Raw genomic sequence first — 12,334 nt, forward strand, 5'->3', positions numbered from 1 at the left:
CCTCCTCCACTGAAACCCACAGTAAGTTCATAATTTTTTTTTTTTTCACAGAAGCAAGTAGACCAAGATTGCAAGGGTAACAGTACTGAATATTAAGAATGTGTGAATAGAAGGATGATAAACCACTTTTATTTCAGAAATGAAGTAGATTTATTGATGTGATTTTTCAATAACCCTGGATGCAAGACAGCAAAAGAGACACAGATGTATAGAACAGTCTTTTGGACTCTGTGGAAGAGTGAGAGGGTGGGATGATTTGGGAGAACAGCATTGAAACATGTATAATATCATATATGAAATGAGTCACCATCCCAGGTTCAATGCATGATACTGGATGCTTGGGGCTTGTGCACTGGGACGACCCAGAGGGATGGTGCGGGTTGGGAGAAGGGAAGGGGTTCAGGAAGGGGAACACGTGTATACCTGTGGCGGACATATGTTAATGTATGGCAAAACCAATACAATAATGTAATTGACCCCCCCCAATTAAAATAAATAAATTTATTTTTTAAAAAAGAATCATCCAAAAACCTCCATACCTACATTGAAATCAAGCATCACTCAAGAGCCAATAAGTTCCAGAGCAAGACATACCACACAAATTCTCCAGCAACACAGGAACAGAGCCCGGAGCTTCAATATACAGGCTGTCCAAACAGCAAATCCATAGACATCTCAAAACTCACTACTGGACACTTCATTGCACTCCAGAGAGAAGAGATGCAATTCCACTCACCAAAACACTGATGCAAGCTTCCCTAACGAGGAAACTTGACAAGCCACCCGTCCAACCCCACCCACAGGGAGGAACCTCCACAATAAAGAGGAACCACAAACTGCCAGAAAGAGAAAGGCCATCCCAAACACAGCAACCAAAAAAAACAAACAACAACAACAACAACAACAAAAACACTTTGGTAATGAGATTTGGCATGATTCATGGCTTTGGTTCCTATTTCTGTAAGCAGTCTGTATTTTAAGCTGATGCTGAAGTAAACACTGGTTGAACATTACTCTTCAATTGGTAGAAGAACAGTAACTTTGTGATGTCACAAATAACCTTTGATTGCTAGGAGACTTTGCAATGTCACAGCTTTTTGACTGCGACCTCTGTGATGGTCTAGAGAGTTTCTCTCTGTAGGCCAGGGAAACATCATTTGAAGTTGCAGTGTGTAAAATCAAACAGATGAGAAAATTATCTGAAGAAAGATTTCTCTGAGATGGCATATATTTCTTCAGATATTCAAGATGGGCCTCCTAAAGATGAATCCACTGATTCAGAAACCTCCATTAGATCTTCTTTGAATGATTATACAACTGGAGACTCAGTTTTGATATCTATGATTGAAGAATATGCTTTTCAGGGTTTGTCTGAGGATCTGGTGATCAAAAGGCCACACTACACATATTCTGTCTCTGAAACAGATGATGCAAATGACTTTCTTTCACTCACATTTCCACAAAAACTTTGGAATATAGTTGAAAGTGATCAGTTTCAATCTATTTGGTGGGATGACACAGGCACATGTATAGTGATCAATGAAGAACTGTTTAAGAAAGAAGTCTTGGAAAGAAAGAAGCCTTTCAGAATATTTGAAACCAGGAGTATGAAAAGTTTAATTCAACAGCTTAACCTTTATGGATTTCATAAAAACCGACAAAACTTTTCAAAGATCTGCTTCACTACCTGTCTTTCTGGAAGAAGAAAACCACATCTCTCTTTTGAGTAAGGTATTCCAAAATTTTCACTTATTGCCAATATGTCAGATTAAATCATGTGATCTAGAAAGCATATTCATATATGTAGCTAAAATGGAATTTAAACGAGATAAGAAGTTGTTGAAAAAGTTTCATTTTTTTGAAGTTGAAAACAGATGGAGGTTAGAATATTGGATGTTAACAAACTTTCCTAGCAACTTGAAACCAGATACAAGTTCTGAAGCTACTTAAAGTGGTATTTACTGTATATATACAGCATACTTTTAGTTGAGCATAGTCTTTCTAACATGTTACCTGTCAAAACTACCATCAGAGGTATTTGATTTGATGTTATTTAATTGGTTCCATTAAAGGTATATGTTTTTATAACTTAGCTTTGTTTGTCAGTTTTACCTTGGTTTATAAATAAAATAAATAATTTAATTCTTTGATTTTAGTTAGAGACCTACTATAATCCAAATTTCAAAAGAGGTCATCCGCAGCTTTTAGTAAGAATGTAAAGAAGAGTTGGAATTAACAATGTGTCTCCAATATCTTCATTATTTCAAGGTAACAAGAAGCATGCTAAAGCAAGTGTCAAAAAAGATGATCATAACTCTGAATTTCTTCCAGAAATGAGTGGAGAGAGTGCATTTCCAGCCTCCACAAGTTGAAATGTGCCTTTCATACAAAAGCCTCATACCAGCCAGATAGTCGCTAATACAAACGCTGTATCTCCATGTGACTTACCTACCCCATCAGCAGTATCAGTTAGACAGACAGACCAGATTGTGGTAGATCAACCTGAAGTTTTACAAAAGTTGAGCATTTTTAATTGGCACTCACAGAGCAGCTACACTCAAGTAAATGGCCATTTTGAGGACTTTGCTGCTACAACTACATCTACTTCTCGGAACCACATCGAATTTCCATTACAGAGCAGTTATTCTGGACTGATGGTGGAACCTTCCAAATTTCCAGACAGGCATAGTGATATTTCAGCCCATGACAGTCCTTTTCTTAACCTGCAAGAGAGAGGCAACTCATGGTTTTCAGTGCCAACAATTGCTTATACATCTGCCTCCTCTCTTTCGAGTAAACTCTTCAATAATCATTATGTGAAAATCATCCTAATTAAAACTGACCTATCAAATACGTATCAGATTATGGAGCCTAAAGGAGATTGAAATTTCCATTCGGAGATGTCAACAAATATCTACAATTCTTGTATTTGAACAATAAATTTCCATGTTCATCTTCATAGTTTCATTTTCTGTTTTCAAACAAGGAAGAGTAAAATGAGGCTTTAATTCAATAGTTGGCTATTTCACTGCATGGTTTTATAAATTCGTCAGTTCAAGAAAACATTCGTTATGCATCCTAGGTAAATGACACCGGATATAATATTCGTAAGCAAGAAAATGAGAACAAAGGGAAAAGAGGTAATGGATGTAAAGTGATTTCTGAAATCATCCCTGATGAAATGAAGGGGTGCTAAATTAGGATGATATGAGTGAAGGAAGAGATGCAAATAAAGTTAGAAAAATGAAAATACACAGTATGAACTTAATGCATTCACATATATACTATTATTTACTGGTAAAGTTTAAAAAGGTTAGACAGCAGATTCTGTTCATTATAGAAATTCATTCTGTCCTTGAAAATAGAGATATAGCATGTCAAAAATCTTGATCACAATTATGCCATCACTGTGATAACAAAGATAACATGACATAATCAGTGACTGGCCCAAAGTCAGCACAAGATACGTACTTTACAAGTGGTATTCTATAGGGTCATTTTTGCTCTGCTGTCCTTAAGGACCCTCTATTTCATGACACTGAGATTCCACCCTATAATTCCAACTGCATTTTTAGACACTGATTATCTGTCACCACAGAGACAGAATAAATTCCTGGTGGTGACTGCAGCACATCAGCATGGTTAAAAAGTTCTTGAAATACATGATATCTGTTTTCCTTAGTATTTCATTATCTTTCTTTTATACTGTGCTTCTGAAGCTACAAACACACAAATTATTTTCAATCATGCTAGGCCCCTTCTCACAACTTTGTCTCAACTCTTTCTTCAGATTGGAAGGAACTTCTGTTTTCCCTCCCATGAAGGAGAGCACAGATATAAGGTCTTTAATGTATCTTTCACATCAGCTGAAACATAGAGCCTGCCAATGACATATTTTAAGTGCTTACTGAATTATCAATAAAGAAATGTAATAACCAATCATATGCTCTACGCAGTACTCAACAACATTCTATAACCTGCACTATTATAATTCACCTTTCCTATTTACTGAGAAAAGTTTCCAAGTTGATAAATATTTATTATATTTACATGGATGTGCGATTTCTCAGGAGGCATGTGTTCCCGTGTTTAAACGGGAAGAATATTTCACGTTTTGATGTCATTTTTCTCTTGTTATTTTGTTGTGTCAATCAAAGTCTTTTGCATAAGCAAATAGGAGTAGATGCTTTCCTGGAGTTCTCTTGCTTTTTGGAGGACACAACAGGTGTTGACAATTTAATCTCGGATTCCCCTGCCCTTTGTAAATCCAGCTTGATCATCTGGAAACTCATGGTTCACATTTTGTTGAAACTTGGCTTGGGGAATTTTGAGCAGTTCTTTGTGACTGTGTGCTGTTGCTGCTGCTTCTATGTCGTGTCAGTCATGTCCAACTCTGTGCGGCCCCATAGACAGCAGCCCATCAGGCTCTGCTGTCCCTGAGATTCTCCAGGCAAGAACACTGGAGTGGGTTGCCATTTCCTTCTCCAATGCATGAAAGTGAAAAGAAAAAGTGAAGTTGCTCATTCGTGTCTGACTTCGCTACCCCATGGACTGAAGCCTACCAGGCTCCTCCATCCATGGGATTTTCCAGGCAAGAGTACTGGGGTGGGTTGCCATTGCCTTCTCCACGACTGTGTGAGATGTGTGCAGTTAAGCAGTTGTGTGGACATTCTTTGGATTTCCTTTCTTTGTGGTTGAAATGCAAACTGACCATTTGCATTCTTCTGGCCACAGCTGAGTCTCCCAAATTTGCTGGCATATGGAGGGCAGCAGACTCAGAGCATCTTCTTTTAGACTTTGAAATATATCAACTGAATTCCATCACGTCCACGAGCTTTGTTTGCAGCTATGCTTCCTAAGTCCCCCTAGACTTTGTATTACAGGATGTCCGGCCCTAGGTGAATGATCACACCATCGTCTTTAACTGGGTCATGAAGATGCTTTGGGCATAGTGCATCTCTTTTCTCTTCCCACTTCATAATAGCTTCTGCTTCTGTTACGTCCATACCATTTCTGTCCTTTATTGTGCCCATCTTTGCACGAAATTTTCCCTTGGTATCTCTGATTTTCTTGATGAGATTAGTAAGCTTTCCAAATCTATTTATTTCCTTTATTTATTGGCTTTGATAACTGTGGAAGGTGTTATCTCTTTTTACTATTCTTTAGGCATCTACATCCAAATGTGTATTGTTTTCCTTTTTCTCTTTTCATTTAGGTTCACTACTCTTCTCAGCTCTTTTTGAGGCCAGATAACTTTCAGTTAAGTTCAGTTCAGTCACTCAGTAGTGTCTGACTCTTTACGACCACCGAATTGCAGCAAGCCAGGCCTCCCTGTCCATCACCAACGCCCAGAGTTCACTCAGACTAACGTCCAGAGTCAGTGATGCCATCCAGCCATCTCATCCTCTGTCATTCCTTCTGCTCAGTCTTTTTCAATGAGTCGACACTTCACATGAGTTGGCCAAAGTACTGGAGCTCCAGCTTTATCATCATTCCTTTCAAAGAAATCCCAGGGTTGATCTCCTTCAGAATGGACTGGTTGGATCTCCTTGCAGTCCAAGGGACTCTCAAGAGTCTTCTCCAACACCACAGTCCAAAAGCATCAATTCTTCAGCACTCAGCCTTCTGTAAGAGTCCAACTTTTACATCATAAATGACCACAGGAAAAACCATAGCCTTGACTAGACAGACCTTAGTCTGCAAAGTAGTATCTCCGCTTTTGAATGTACTATTTAGGTTGGCATAACTTTTCTTCCAAGGACTAAGCGTCTTTAATTTTTTGGCTGCAGTCACCATCTGCAATGATTTTGGATCCCCCAAAAATAAAGTCTGATACTGTTTACACTGTTTCTACGTCTATTTCCCATGAATGATGGGACCAAATGCCATTATCTTCATTTTCTGAATGTTGAGCTTTAAGCCAACTTTTTCACTCTCCTCTTTCACTTTCATCAAGAGGCTTTTTAGTTCCTTTTCACTTTCTGCCATAAGGGTGGAGTCATCTGCATATCTGAGGTGATTGATATTTCTTCCAGCAGTCTTGATTCCAGCCTGTGTTTCTTCCAGTCCAGCATTTATCATGATGTACTCTGCATAGAAGTTAAATAGGCAGGGTGAAAATATACAGCCTTTATGCACTCCTTTTCCTATTTGGAAACAGTTTGTTGTTCCATGTCCAGTTCTAACTGTTGCTTCCTGACATGCACACAGATTTCTAAAGAGGCAGACCAGGTGGTCTGGTATTCCCATCTCTTGAAGAATTTTCCACAGTTTATTGTGATCCACACAATATGTCAAAGGATTTGGCATAGTCAATAAAGCAGAAATAGATGTTTTTCTGGAACTCTTGCTTTTTCCATGATCCAGTGGATGTTGGCAATTTGATCTCTGGTTCCCTTGCCTTTTCTAAAGCCAGCTTGAACATCAGGAAGATCACGGTTCACATATTGTTGAAGCCTGGCTTGGAGAATTTTGAGCATTACTTTACTAGCATGTGAGATGAGTGCAATATTGAGGTAGTTTGAGCATTCTTTGGCCTTGCCTTTCTTTGGGATTGGAATGAAAATTGATTTTTCCAGTCCTGTGGCCACTGCTGAGTTTTCCAAATTTGCTGGCATATTAAGGGCTGCACTTTAGCAGCAGCATCTTTCAGGGTTTGAAATAGCTCCACTGGAATTCTATCACCTCCACTAGTTTTGTTTATAGTGATGCTTTCTAAGGCCCATTTTACTTCACATTACAGGATGTCTGGCTCTAGATGAGTGATTACATCCTCGTGATTATCCGGGTCATTAAGATGATTTTTGTACAGTTCTTATGTGTATTCTTGCCACATCTTCTTAATATCTTCTGCTTCTGTTAGGTCCAGAACTTTTCTGTCCTTTATCGAGTCCATCTTTGCATGAAATATTTCCTTGGTATCTCTAATTTTCTTGAAGAGATCTCTAATCTTTCCCATTCTGTTCTTTTCCTCTATTTCTTTGCATAGATCACTGAAGAAGGCTTTCTTATCTCTCCTTGCTATTCTTCAGAACTCCGCATTCATATGCTTATATCTTTCTTTTTCTTCTGTGCTTTTCACCTCTCTTCTTTTCACAGCTATTTTAAAGGCCTCGCCAGACAGCCATTTTGCTGTTTTGAATTTCTTTTCTATGGTGTGGTCTTGATCCCTGTCTGCTATACATTGTCACAAATTCCATTTCATAGTTCATCAGGCAGTCTATCTATCACATCTAGGTCCTTAAATCTGTTTCTCACTTCCACTGTATAAGGGGTTTGATTTAGGTCATACCTAAATGGTCTAGTGGTTTTCGCTGCTTTCTTCAGTTTAAGACTGAATTTGGCAATAAGGAGTTCATGATCTGAGCCACAGTCAGCTCCTGGTCTTGTTTTTGTTGACGGTATAAAGCTTCTCCATCATTGGCTGCAGAGAATATAATCAACCTGATTTCGGTGTTTACCATCTGGTGATGCCCATGTATAGAGTCTTCTCTTGTGTTGTTGGAAGAGGGTGTTTGCTATGACCAGTGTATTTTCTTGGCAAAACTCTATTAGTCCTTGCCCTGCTTCATTCTGTATTCCAAGGCCAAATTTGCCTGTTACTCCAGGTGTTTCTTGACTTCCTACTTTTGCATTCCAGTCCCCTATAATGAAAAGGACATCTTTTTTGAGTGTTAGTTCTACAAGGTCTTGTAGGTCTTCATAGAACCATTCAACTTCAGCTTCTTCAGCATTACTGATTGGGGCATAGACTTGGATTAGGTTGATATTGAATGGTTTACCTTGGAAACGAACAGAGATCATTCTGTCGTTTTTGAGTTTGCATCCAAGTACTGCATTTTGGACTCTTCTGTTGACCATGATGGCTACTCCATTTCTTCTGAGGGATCACTGCCCGCAGTAGTATATATAATGGTCATCTGAGTTAAATTCACCCATTCTAGTCCATTTTAGTTTGCTGATTCCTAGAATGTCGAAGTTCACCCTTGCCATTTCTTGTTTGACCACTTCCAATTTGCCTTGATTCATGGACCTGACATTCCATGTTCTTATGCAATATTGCTCTTTACAGCACTGGACTTTGTTTCTATCAGCAGTCGCATCCACAGCTGGGTATTGTTTTTGCTTTCGCGCCATCCCTTCTTTCTTTCTGGAGTTATTTCTCCACTGATCTCCAGTAGCATATTGGACACCTACTGACCTGGGGAGTTCCTCGTTCAGTATTCTATTATTTTCCCTTTTCATACTGTTCATGGGGTTCTCAAGGCAAGAATACGGAAGTGTTTTGCCATTCCTTTCTCAACTGGACCACATTCAGTCAGACCTCTCCACCATGACCCTCCCATCTTGGGTTGCCCGGAGGACATAGCTTCATTTCATTGAGTTAGAAGAGGCTGTGGTCCTAGTCTGATGAGATTGACTAGTTTTCTGTGAGTATGATTTTAGTGTGTCTGCCCTCTGATGCCCTCTTGCAACACCTACCATCTTACTTGGGTTTCTCTTACCTTGGGCATGGTGTATCTCTTCATGGCTGTTCCAGCAAAGCACAGCCACTGCTCCTTACCTTGGACGAAGGGTATCTCATCACCGCCACCCTTCCTGACCTTCCACGTGGGATAACTCCTCTAGGCCCTCCTGTGCCAGTGCAAACACCGCTCTTTGGATGTGGGTTTCCCTTCCCAGCTGCTGCCCCTGGCCTCGGGAGTGGGGTGCTCCTCCCAGCCCCTAACCCTGGCATCAGGCTCGGGGTGGCTCCTCCCAGCTCCTGACCCTGACCTTGGACCGGGGTGGCTTCTCTTGGCCGTTCCTGCATAGTCCCAGACTGGCACCCTCGGCCGCTGCCCCTGACCTCGGACGTGGGGTAGCTCCTCTCTGCTGTACTGAGTGCACAGTTGTCACAGCCGCTTTTCCATTTTGTATTTCTTTTCCATGCAGATTTTCTTGATCACTGCTTCCTATACAGTATCACAAACCTCCATCCATAGGACTCCAGGCACTCATCTATCAGGTAGAATCCCCTGTATCTATTTATCACTTCCATCAAGTAGTCATAAGGGTTTTGATTTTAAATGTGTAAAACATATTAATTCCCTATTTCATCTAGAGAAATCTTCACCCAGACTTTCATCAAAGAAATACAGAAAACTCTATATGTTATTTGGGAAATACATGAAATATAGCTGTTTGAAGTTTGCCATTTAGCTCAGACCTTAAGTTCTGAGTCATGTGAAATTATCTTTCTTGTGTATGAATATGGAAAGTGTTTCACATCTGAAAATTTGAGAATTCATATCTCATGTGAGAACATTTCCCCCCAGATTGTCAGATGTGAAAGAGAGAATTTCAAACCTCATATCTGAAGACTATAATCCAAACTTGTTTGATGGAAAAATAGAGAATTTCAGAGCTCACGCATGAAATCCATGGGCAAATTCTCTATTTCTTGTAGGAAAATTAACACAGGTTTTTCAAATGTTAGACAGTATTCAGTATTTCATGAAGGAAAGACTTCACAAAAGTTTTCAAATTACAAATATGAAAAAAAATCCATGTTTCATGTGACCATTTTGGGATACGTGACATACATTTTTTTTTTCCCGTCAAAGAATCTGCATCCAGATTTTCATAACTCTAATGTAAAAATTTCCACATTTTCTGAAGAATATTTTGTGTCCATACTTTCACGTATGATGTAAGAGAATTCTGTATTTTAAGTTGGAAATACTTTCTCCAGGTTTGTATATGTGAATAATAGAGAATTTTATGTTTCACATCCTGAAATCTGCATCTAGAGTTTCACATGTGAAACAGAATTTCGTTTTTATGTAGGACAGTCTCATTTCAGATGTCTACACTTGAAACAGATAATACTTTCATCAAGAGGCGCCTTACTTATTATTTTTCTTCTGTCATTAAGGTGTTGTCATTGGAATTACTAAGGCTATTCATATCTCCCACATAAATTTTGTTTCTAACGAGCTTCATCTAGATTTTTATTTTCTCATCATAGTCTCTGCACAGAATTTAAATAAGCAGGACAACAATACAAAGCTTTGACTTCTTCCTTTCCCAATTTTGAATCAGTTCATTGCCTGTGAACAATTCTAACTGCTGCGCCTTCACTTCCATACATGTTTCCCAGGAGACATATAAGGTATTATCTTTTTCGTATCTGTAAAAATTTTACAAAATTATATTTTCTTTTCTATTTTTTTTGTGTGTGTGATTTGCAGTGTACAAGTCATTAGCAGAGACAGATAAGCAGATATAGATGATTGTATGCTATCTCCATGCTTATTCTATGATACAAACATCAACTCGTGTACCTTATGATTAAATAATAAGCTACACATTCCTGTGTTTGTTGGTATTGTTATTTTATTTTTTGGTCATTTTTGCTGTTGCTGTTTTCTCTTTTTCAAGTAGTCTAGTACCAACTGGTAATTTCCCATGAACTTGCCATCTTATTCTACATGAATTAAATTATGCCCATGGCAATCTCTGACCTTTGATAGCCACTGAATGGAGTTACACTTCAAGATCCAAAATCAGTCATCTGTACTCAGGGAAAATGTCAGGAACATCAAAAACTAGATAGATATATTCAAGTGCTGACTTTTCGAGCCCAATTATGCTATTATATTTTATGTGGAAAGTTCTACATTTCTTCATGCTTATGACAATTCCTCATTATCAGAAATTTCCAAGAGGGAAAGAAACACAACAACAACACAATATGCTTGATTGCATGTTGGAAGTTAAAGTAATACCAGTTACATGTGTATGTAAGTAACGTCCCATCAAACAGATTAATTCATGGCAACTAATGTTTCCTGCTTTACTATCAAGGAAAGAAGAAGAAGAGAGATTGCGAGGAAAAACTGAGACAGTTCCAAGAAGGCAGAATTGTAGGCAGATGTGAAATGCAACTCTCTTAATGAATGGACCACAAATAATACTACTACATGGACAATAGTTCTCCCACAGTATCAGATAAATACTAGCAGAAGACCTTGGTCACCAGAGTGTCCCATGTGGGTTCCAGATATACCTGTGTAGAAAGGAACTAAGAAGGGGTAAGGAGGATAAGAAGAAGCAAGACAAAGCCTGTGCCTTGTGGTGGGAGATGGAGAAGCAGGGAAGAGATTTCCAGAATGAGGCGAGCTCCTTCACTAAAGGGTAAATTACCTTGGACTGAAAGGAAACAAGATAAAACAGATGATGAAATATAATTTGGATAGAGCGAGAGCCACACAGACAATGTGTGTCATGTCCCTGTATGGCTCAAACTGCAATGCAGTTCAGCCAGTGTGTATGGGGTCCAGAAGCCAGAAGGTGGGATTTAGAGAGCCATTCTGGGAGAGGACTGCTGTTGACTGTGTGGAGATGGCCTGATGGTCCACGTATGAGTCGTTGTGTTGCAGGGAATGTCTTCAGAGAATTCCCAAACTGCCAAAGAGGGAGGACCTTACTGCACTGTCACATACAGGAGGTAAGATATCTTGGTAGACCCTCACCTTCCCACCTGTTAACACCTACTACAAGGCAATAGAGAAAGACCAGCAGAAGTACCACTCATGCTCCTGAAAACACAGGCTAGAAGAGGATCCCATTAAGGCCAAACCTTTTCTGCCTATGGCTGCTGCCTCCTATTCAAAATTGGCACCACCATGGTTCCAGTGTTTCAAGTAGCTATATCACCTCCTATGATCATCACGGCAGATCCAGTGTGCCACAAGTGTCTCAGGGCAGACTCCTTTGGTGACCACATGGCCTTGGAATGCAGAATGAAGCAAGGCAAAGACTAATAGACTTTTGCCAAGAAAATGCACTGGTCATAGCAAACACCCTCTTCCAACAACACAAGAGAAGACCCTACACATGGATATCACCAGATGGTCAACAACAAAATCAGACTGGTTATATTCTCTGCAGCCAAAGATGGAGACGCTCTATACAGTCAACAAAAACAAGACCAGGAGCTGACTGTGGCTCAGATCATGAACTCCTTATTACCAAATTCAGACTTAAATTGAAGAAAGTAAGGAAAACAGCTAGACCATTCAGGTATCACCTAATCAAATCCCTTATGATTATACAGTGGAAGTGAGAAATAGATTTATGGGCCTAGATCTGATAGATAGAGTGCCTGATGAACTATGGAATGAGGTTCGTTATATTGTACAGGAGACAAGGATCAAGACCGCATGAGAAAGAAATGTGAAAAGGCAAAAAGGCTGTCTGGGGAGGCCTTACAAATAGTGGTGGAAAGAAGAGAAGTGAAAAGCAAAGAAGAAAAGGAAAGATATAAGCATGTGAATGCAGATTTCCAACG

At 39.4% G+C, this 12,334-nt stretch overlaps 1 pseudogene; it reads left to right on the top strand.

Moving 5' to 3' along the window:
* The first annotated feature begins 1,220 nt into the window (after nucleotides 1-1,220).
* LOC138431337 (heat shock transcription factor, Y-linked-like) lies at nucleotides 1,221-2,885 on the top strand (annotated as a pseudogene).
* Nucleotides 2,886-12,334: the final 9,449 nt, after the last annotated feature.

Source organism: Ovis canadensis, chromosome Y, assembly GCF_042477335.2.
Source record: "Ovis canadensis isolate MfBH-ARS-UI-01 breed Bighorn chromosome Y, ARS-UI_OviCan_v2, whole genome shotgun sequence".
NCBI classification, from domain to species: domain Eukaryota; kingdom Metazoa; phylum Chordata; class Mammalia; order Artiodactyla; family Bovidae; genus Ovis; species Ovis canadensis.